Genomic DNA, 9274 nt, shown 5'->3' on the forward strand with positions numbered 1-9274 from the left:
CGCCAGTCTGATTCCAGGACACATGACCTATTTGATTGTTGGACCTACGGACGAGGGCAAGCAGGGGAGGGGGTCAGAACCAGCCACCCCTCCTCCTCTGACCAGTCAGATGGGCCCAGGGTCCAGGCTCAGGTGTCCAGTGTGTCCTGCGTAGCGGGTGAACCACCCCCACTCTCAAGGCGGCTTCATTACTGAAGAGCCCGCCGCTGCTTTCAAACACGCGACCGAATAAAGGCTCGGGCCTGACCGAGTTTGGGCGGGTGGGGAGGGTCCAGCTGACCCCCACCCCCCAGCTATGGGGCGCTTCCCATCGATTACGAAGCTTCCCCTCGAAGTCACCGAGAACGGCCTCGTGGGGCCGGGGAGGCTGTGTGTGGAGGGTGACGAGCGACAGGCCTTCACACGGAGATGACTGCAGCCCAACGCCTGCACCTGCCCAGACACGCAGGCGGGACCGGAAGTCCAGGGGCGCCAACCGGAAGGGGCGGGGCCGCCGCCCGGAGACCCCCGGGCGGGCCGGCGGGGCGCTTGGGCCGGGCGGGCGGGCGCGGCTCCGGGCGGTGCGCTGTCCCCGCGGCCCTGCTCGAGGCCCGGGCCGCCGGGACCCAGCTCGCAGGTGGCGTGCAGCGCTCGTGGCCGGAGGGCTCGGGTGGCCTGTGCGCGGGGTGAGGGGTGGGAGGCCGGGCCGAGAGTGGGCCGCGGGCCTCCGGGGGGCTGAGCCGGGGCAGGCGGCAGGCAGGGTCCTGCTGCGACGGGCTGACCTGGGGAGCCCCCAGACGGGGAGGCGCCTCCGGCGGTCTCCGCCCCTGTGGCTCAGACGGCGGCCCCGGCTCGTCTGTGGCGGGCGCGGTGAGGCGTGGCCCCCGCCGCTCCCCAGAGGGTGGCTTTGCCTGGGGCTGCGGCTCTGGGGCAGCGCGGGGCTCCCGGGGGGCCGTCCTGGGTGGCGGGGGCTTGTCTTCGTTCACTCTCCAGAGAAGAAAGCCCCCTGGACTCAGTGTCTCCCAAATGTCGGTTATTGAAGTCTTGCTGTAGTATCCACACACCGCGGTGTTTTTTCTGTTTCTCTTTAAATATACTTCGAGCAGAATTGCTTTTTTAAAAAATTAACTAAGGTTTTTGGCTGCACCTTGAAGCTTGCAGGATCTCAGTTCCCCAACCAGGAATAGAACCCAGGTCCTAACCGTCGGACCACCAGGGAATACCCCAGGATTGCTTTTTTAAAAAATATTTTTATTTGACTGCCCCAGGTCTCAGTTGCAGCATGTGGGATTTTTAGTCGTGGTATATGAACTCTTGGTTGCACCATATAGAATCTAGGCCCCTCACCGGGCATTCAGCCCGGGTCCCTCGCAGTAGAAGTGGTGAGTCCTAACAGCTAGACCGCGGGGGAGTTCCCCAGAATTGCTTTTTAATTCAGCCTCATCCTCGACCAAGTCTGTGAAGTCCCAAGTTCAACGTGCCCGCTGCTTTCTCTCGTACAGAGATAAGTGACTGTTGAGATAAGTGACGGTTATTGAAGACTGCCTGTTTGTGTGCCTCCTGTGGTCATCTTGCAGGCCCCAGGAGCCCACTGTCCTCCGCGTGGGAAAGTCCTAGACCAGGTGGCCTAATGACGGATTCTGCAGAAGTGAAAGGCAAAAAGGGCCCTGGGACAGAGCCCGCACAGGAGCCCTCAGCGTCCAGCCGCTGCTGTCCGAGCAATGCTGGAAGAGCCTCCGGGCCTCCCTGAGCCCCACGTGCCCGGCTCCGCTGCAAGGTGAGCTGGCCGTGAGGACCGAGTGAATTTATACTGGGGGAGAGTTGGGGAAAGTGTCATCATTCTTCTGAACGAAAGGAAAGGCAGTTGCAGCTTGAACTGAGGATTGTGTTTCTCTGGGATTCAGGATTTCTTGAGCCTAAAAAACAGTGGAGGGGTTGATGACGCTTGAGGGTGTGATGCTCAGAGAGATCAGCCAGACATAGAGGGACAGACACTGTGTGACCTCGCTTCTGTGAGATCCCCAGAGGGGTCGGGGTCATGCAGACAGGAAGTCAGGGTCATGCAGACAGGAAGTGGGGGTGGGGGCCAGGGGCTGGGGGAGGGGCTCAGTGTTAAATGGGGACGGTCTCAGTTTGGAAAGATGAGAAAGTTCTGGAGATGATGGTAGGGATGGCTGCATAACAGCGTGAATATACTTAATGCTCCTGAACTGCACCCCGGAAAAATACTAAAATGGTAAATCTCACGCTATGTATATTTTCCCTGCGATAAAGACAAAAGGGTAGAGAGGAGAGAGGGGTGCACTTGTGGGCACGTGGGGGTTCATGCTGTTAAGTTTCTCCACTTTCATTCATAGTGAAATTTTCCATAATTTTAAAAAGATTTCTCAGGTTTTCTCCAGGAGGGCTGGCCCCCAGGCTTGGGGTCTCAGAGCTTTTGCAGGTACGGAAGCCTGTGGAGGCTTTTTTATGGCTTTCTCTGTTCCTCCGAATGTGCTTATTTCTAAAGGAGCCCCTCTGGTTCTCTGGCCCCCTCTCTGGGGAGGGAGTAAAGGTGGCCCAGGAGGGGCCCAGGGATCCCATTTCAGCGATACCTCTGCCGCAGAGGACAGCCCCACTCACCTTCCTGGGGGGTGCTGGGCGCTGGGTGGGCCGGAGGCAGCCCTGCAGGTGTGGACGCTCCCTTGGGAGGCCTCGGTTTCTGCCCTCTGCCCCTTCGTGGGCCTTGAAGTCAAACTGCCTCCTTCTCTCTGTGTGCTCAGCACAGCGAACACCCCTCTGTTTAAACATTTAAATTCACTTAGGTTTTGGTGCTGGGATTTAGCAAGGAAAAGCTGTCTCCATTAAAACCAACTAACCAAGGTTTTCCTCTTCACAACTTTCGTTTCCACTCTTCCCTCACCTTTTAAAACATTCTACCCGAATGAAACATTGCGGTTTGATTTTGCACCCAGAGGCCCCTGTCCCGGAAAACGAGCCCTGTTTTTGTTTCCCTGGGGTCAGTGGCTTCCCCCACCCTCAAGTTCCGGTCACAGTGCTAGAAAGAAAAAGCGGTCAGACAAACACCCTTTCCTTCCCCCCGGGAAGCCAGCCGGAGACCTGGCCTGCCAGGCATTTAGAGCCCAGCTTTCTCGATGCTCGTGGCTGAGAGTCTGGGTTTTCCTAAAGAACTCTCCCTGCCTACTTTCTCTGTGAATATATCATCACAGTCTGGACACCCGGCTGCTAAAGTTGCCACCAAGCCTCTTTGGTATTGGGTAAACGTCTCTGAATAATTCAAAATAAGCTGCCAAACAAGGCACATTCGTTAAACGTTGGGGAACACTTCCAGTACGCAGCACGAAACAAGAGCTGCACACGGAGGGCACCCCTCAGTGCTCCGGCTGGAGGGGCTGAGCAGAGGCTGCGTCCCATTATTTGAGCTTCGTGGTCCCGAGTCTCCGCTGTTTTATGAATTTTTTTTTATCTACAGTTCTAAACTACTATTTCATTTATTAGAACAATAGGGAAGCTTATTGAGGTGGTATTTTTATTAAAATTTCTATTAACTTTTGCTATCAGTACAGTTGTAGATTAATTAATTTTTACTACTTTTCTAAAGCAAAAAATATTAGAGCTGATCCCAAGTTACTTCAAATGTGAAACAAGCCAAATCAGAAAAAGAGCAGTTTGGAGAGAGAGATGTCGCTGGTTAAGACCGGGCAGAAGTTTACGGTCAAGGCGGCTTGCCAGGTGGGTCGTCTTCGTCTGGGGCGGGGGGTGCAGGCGAGGTTCTGCTCTGTTCTGTCTGAGGCGATTCTCACAGAGACACAGATCCGCTCTTCCACGCAGTGGGGGAGTTGCTCTGTCCCTGGGGTGGATGCGCGATTCTGTGAGGCGGCTCCTTTGCTTTTTGTTTTTGCCCTTGGTACTTGGCCTGTGGGATCTTAGTTCCCCGACCAGGGATCAAACTCAGGCACCCTGCGTTGGAAGTTTGGAGTCTGAACCGCTGGCCACCAGGGAAGTCCCTGCAGTGGCTTTCTCAAGGCGAAATTCACATCATATGAAATTCACCATCTTACAGAGAACATGGTTAATACCATCACAATATCCTGCAACCGCCACCTCCGCCCAGACCTCCTTCCTCATCCCCGAGGAACCCTGGGCCCCAGTGGTCACCCGATCCCGCTTCTCCCGCCCCTGGCGGCCGCTGATCTTTCTGTCTCTGGATCTGCCTGTTCTGGGTGTTTCACGTGACGGAGTCGCTCACCGTGGGCCTTGAGTTTTGGCTGCTTTCACGGAGCGCCGTGTTTTCGGGGCTCGTGGCTGGGGATGTGTTGGTGCTGCGCTCCTTCTTCCGGCCGAGTCCCCACCCAGCGTGGGTACAGCTCGCCCGTGTGTCACCTGTCGTGGGTATTTCTTTCCACCTTTGTCTTGTGCGCAGCGGCTGTGGACGTGCGTGGGTGTGCGTGTGTCTGCGGCCTCGTTTTCAGTTCTCCCAGTTCAGCTCGGAGTGGAGCTGCTGGGCCAGGTGGTCGTCCTCCGGGCTTTCTGCTCTCTGCTTTTACGTAGCGAACGTCCTCCTCCCCGTCCCAGGTCGGGACCGTAGACGTGATGTGTGGGGGCGATGATGGGAACAGTAGCCGCCTGCCTTGGCGGGCTGCTCGCCTGCAGAGCTCCTTCGGGGAAGGGGTTGGGGGATTCCTGTGGGCCGCATGCGCCTCCGTGCTCCTGACACACGCGTCCCGGGGGGGTGCCAGGCCCCTGCGATGTTTCCTGGCAGAGTATGGATATTACTGTCAGCCACAGCCATTTTCCACCCTAAACTTGCTCATTTTGAATTGAAGTATGTTAAAATCGTCCAACACTTCAACCAGAGAGAAAACCCCTGCAAGGGGACAGGCCCCGGGGACCCCAGAGGTGAGGACAGGCGAGGGAGTGTGCTGGACCCTGCTTCCCCAATGCTCTGGGTCCTGGAAAGCCTAGGTTGCCGTCTGTCATCCTCACAGAGATTCAGGGACATGCCCAGCACTGTCGAAGGCGGAAGAGCAGGCACGAGCTCAGCCTGTCTTTCCTCCAAACCTGTTACCTCAAGAGGGGGACAGCCAGGCACGGACCCTGCCAGGAGGGAAGGCAGAACCTGCCCTGCTCCCACGGAGCCAGCTGCTCCCCGAGCCAGAGCAGATCCGCGGTGGCCTTCACCTTCTGTGTCCCCCTGGCCTGGGAACTCCAGCGCAGCAGACGCTACCACGGCACCCCTGACTGTCCAGGAATGGTCGTGGGTTGGGCAGCGTGGCCCGCCGGTGGCTCCCCGCCTGACCCCTGACTGTCCAGGAATGGTCGTGGGTTGGGCAGCGTGGCCCGCCGGTGACTCCCCGCCTGACCCCTACGTACCCGTGGCGTGGACCCCCGTCCTAGTCGACTCAGCAGCGCATCTCCCTCCAGTGAAATTTCACGGAAACAGGAGGTGAGTCAGTGAAACGAGGACCGAGCTCTGGTGTTGGGCGTCCAGGCTGAAGTCCACCGTGGTCAGCAGGCAAGCCGGGAGCTGCAGCCTGGAGGCGGGAGAGAAGGGGACAGCAGGAAGGCCTGCCTTCGGGCGCCTGTCCTCGGTGTCCCGGCCCAGCAGCTCGGCTCTGGGTGGAAAGTGCAGCCGCCGCCGGGCAACAGTGGGCCTCAAGCCCAAGGCACATCTGGTGCCCAGGTGTTTGGGCTTCACTCTGGCATCCGGCCAGCCAGCAAGGCTCCCCACTCACCTCCCCCGGCCTCCCCACCCTCACCGTTATCCCAGGAACGCTCTGGGGTCATTTCCTTCGGAGGAGGAAGCCCAGGGACAAATGGGCTTCTGTCTAGACCCTGAGGCTTGGTTCTCAGTCCTTGACCTGCCCTCCACTGGCCGCCCTCTGTTCCGACTGGAATCTTCAGGACGAAGGGCTGGGAGGCTCAGAGCTGAGGCTCCCAGTGCTTTGAAAACCAGCATGTTGCCTAATTAGACCATCTGGACGTGAGAGGTGTCCAGACTCACGGAAATCCACACCCAGTGAAGGGGGTGCTTCCTGGGAGCGCTGTGCAGAATAGCTTCTCCCCGCTCTGGGCGCACTCCCACAGCTGGACAAAAGCCCCTCTCTGGCCGCGGACAAAGCCGCACAGGAGGGGCCTGCCGGCCGGTGTGGAAGCTGAAAGCCGGGGTCCCACCCTGCACACCTGCAAAGCCCAGGACAGCCTGCCGTCCTGCTAGAGGGCAGCGTGCGGTTTAGGGAGGGTGTTCACACTCTGCATGTGAGGCTCTCTCTCTGGAGGGAACCGTCCTGAGAGGCTCACCTGCTAGAGAACTGGCCTCAGGGAACAGACCCGAGCCCGCGGGCAGCGAGGCCCACCTTCTCGCAGGAGGTGACGGATGCTGGCGACCACCAGGGAGCCGGGGTGATGACTCACCTGTCAGAGCGTGGGATCGTTAGTGCACTTATCAAAATAAGCTCGTGTGTGTGGGACCAAAATAAATGAGGCCAGGCCTGAACGAGGTGGGGCTCCCGCCAGGAGAACACAGGGCGTCTAAGAGAGAGTCTATAAACGTGACTCTGTTTGTTTTCTGAGTTTCCCGGGGGGAACTTTTTTTTTCCTTTCAGAATTCTGGGTATTTGTTGCTGATGTTTCTGAAAACTCAGTCGGGTCACCAAGTGTTTACTGCACCTCTGCGATGAGTGAGGTGTTCTGAGAGCAATGAAGGAACAGAGAGAACTGGGAGTAAACATGAAGTTCCAGTGATTTCTGCGTGTGGAACCCAAATGGAGCCCGGGCGGGTGGGAGGAGGACAGAGGGACCAGGAGGCTGGTGAGAGGACTGCATGAGAAAGCTGGAAGAACGCGGCCACCTAGGTGACCCCCACCCACTCGCCCCGCCTCCCAGGAGAGGGTGGGAAGCGGAACAGAGAGAGTGCCTGCGGATTTCGCAGAAGCGATGAGGGAAACACCTTAGTTGGTTCGCAAGACTTAGGTCCCAAGCAGGATACTTAAAAAGTCCGTATCCCAACCTCTGCTGCGAAATCACGGTTACCAGAGGCAGAGGGTTGATGTCACGAGGGGTGAGCGGGGGAAACCAGGTTCCCTGCAGATGTGTGGTGTGAATGCAGGCTCCTCAGCTGCAGGGTGGGGTCCAAGGTCCAACGGAAGAACGTCTTCAAGACGCTGGGAGAGCGGGGCCCTCAGTGCAGGACTCCGCACGCCTCCTGAGCCGTCGTAGGTGGAGTGATGACAGAAGGGCGTGTTCACACGCAGCCTGGCCGAAAGAGCTGCCGGGGAAATGAGGGAAATCAGGAGGCGCAGCGACATGCAGGATGCCCCAGGGGGGTTCTTTAAAAAGGCGGACGGGGCGAACCTCAGTGAACGGCACCGACTGCACAAGGCGGAGCGATGGAAGGGCTCGTCAGGGGCCGAGCGCAAGGTGGAGCCGGTTCTGGGTGACGTCGCAGGCAGCACAGACGCCCCACCTCGGGGCGTGCAGTTTTGGGTCCTGGCTCGGTCAACAGGGTGAAGAGTTGGATTAGCTCTGCTGTGCTAACGCGCGTGTGTCAGAGACGGAGACGCCTCAAAGCCTGAAGGATAGTCCGCAGTCGCCATCTGCTGCTGTTCAGTCGCCGTCGTGTCCGACCCCTGGCCCCTCGGACTGCAGCACGCCAGGCTTCCCGTTCCTTCCCTGTCCCCCAGAGTTTGCTCAGATTCATGCCCGCTGAGTCGGCGACTCTGTCGAACTGTCTCATCCTCTGCTGCCCCTGTAGTAGTGCTATCTAGTCTCAATTTAAATTAAGCTGAAAACACTGGTTCAGAGGAACATAAGACACTTGTAATTGATGGCAGGACAGGCGAGCTGAGAGCGTGGTTGCCGCAGTGAAGGTAACAGGGCCCGCAACGGAGCTTGGTTCTCACTGGAGAAAGAAGCGGAAAACATCCTTATTCAAGGGTTTGGGGTTTTTTTTATGTGCAATCCTTGAACCCTCGGTCCACTAACGCTATGGATACCCAGATGCCCAAATACTCTTCCAAGTGCTCGAGTGATAGTGAAATCTCTGGGCACATTTTTTTTACTAGTTTTTTTGGGGTAAAGTTGAACACTGTGTCAGTTCAGGTGCACAGCAGAGTGGGCCAGTTGTGCGTATACGTAAACCCACTCTTTCTCGACCGTTTTCCCACGCAGGGCCTTACGGAGCATCGACCGGAGCCCCCTGGGCTGTGTGGCGGCCTGCATGAGTTGCCTGGTTGACGTGGACCGTCTCCAGCGGCTTCAGTCGTTTCCCGCTCCGTGCGACCCTATGGACTGTAGCCCGCCAGGATTTTCCTGGCAAGAATGCTGGAGTGGGTTGTTAAGCCCTCCTCCATGGGGATCTTCCCAACCCAGGGATCAAATCTTTATCTCCTGCGTCTCCTGCCTCGGAGACAATTCTGTCAGCAGTGTGTATACCAGAATGCCAGTCTCCCAGTTCGTCCCACCCAGCTCTCTCCCACCTTGGTGTCTTGCGTCCCAGAGACTACCTTATCTCCTGAAAGCAGAGCGCACAGCTGAGCGCCTCTGCTTCCGCGCTGACCTCTAATTGATGCTGCAGGCCGGAGGGAGGGAACCCTGGGGCTCCCGCCCAGCCCAGCTGAGCCCGACGCTACCTCGGAATTCATCCCAGCCTGTAGAAATAAACCCCGAGCTCATCACAGCACCCAGAGAAGCACCTTGCTCCCTGCCTGCAAGCAGCTTCTGTCTTTTTTTCGCAGCAGAGTTAGAAGGAGACCCGTGGTCCTCTGACTTGCCCAGCCAGGATATCTCTCTCTCTCTCTCTCTCTCTCTCTCTCTCTCTCTCTCTCTCACACACACACACACACACACACACACACACGACCCAATGGCTGCCAAGTTGGGAGTGAAACACGCATGTGTTGTCCCTGGACCGTTTGTCCAGCCGTCCTGGCCACGAAGGCTGGGGTGAGAAGCAGGAACAGCAGAGCCCCTGCTCTGGGTGTGACGACTAACCACCCCTCGGCCTCTGGCTGGCCTGACGCCATTTAGTTCAGTTTGAAAGTAAAGTGAAGTGTTACTTGGAAGTTCAGAGCAAGTTACTTGCCTGGTCCTGAACACTGAAGTGGGCGTGTCGTCATTCAGCCTAGATCGCCACCGAGGTTCCATCTGCTTCGCCCTGCGTTCTGCACTGTCGTAAAGCGCTGATACGCGTCACTAAGGTCTGAACTTGGCAGCGTTTTCCGTGCATCTGCTCTTTGCTGCCATAACTCATATTCAAGTTCACAGCCCCTCCACCCCTGTGACCGTGAAGAATATG

At 57.6% G+C, this 9274-nt stretch overlaps 1 long non-coding RNA gene across 1 annotated transcript; it reads left to right on the forward strand.

Moving 5' to 3' along the window:
* On the forward strand, window positions 537-8324 carry LOC108633925. Its single transcript, XR_001917296.1, has 4 exons — window positions 537-616; window positions 1557-1756; window positions 3581-3711; window positions 8149-8324. It is a non-coding gene; the product is annotated as an uncharacterized LOC108633925 (long non-coding RNA).

The sequence above is a fragment of the Capra hircus genome, chromosome 25 (genome assembly GCF_001704415.2).
Source record: "Capra hircus breed San Clemente chromosome 25, ASM170441v1, whole genome shotgun sequence".
Classification (NCBI taxonomy): domain Eukaryota; kingdom Metazoa; phylum Chordata; class Mammalia; order Artiodactyla; family Bovidae; genus Capra; species Capra hircus.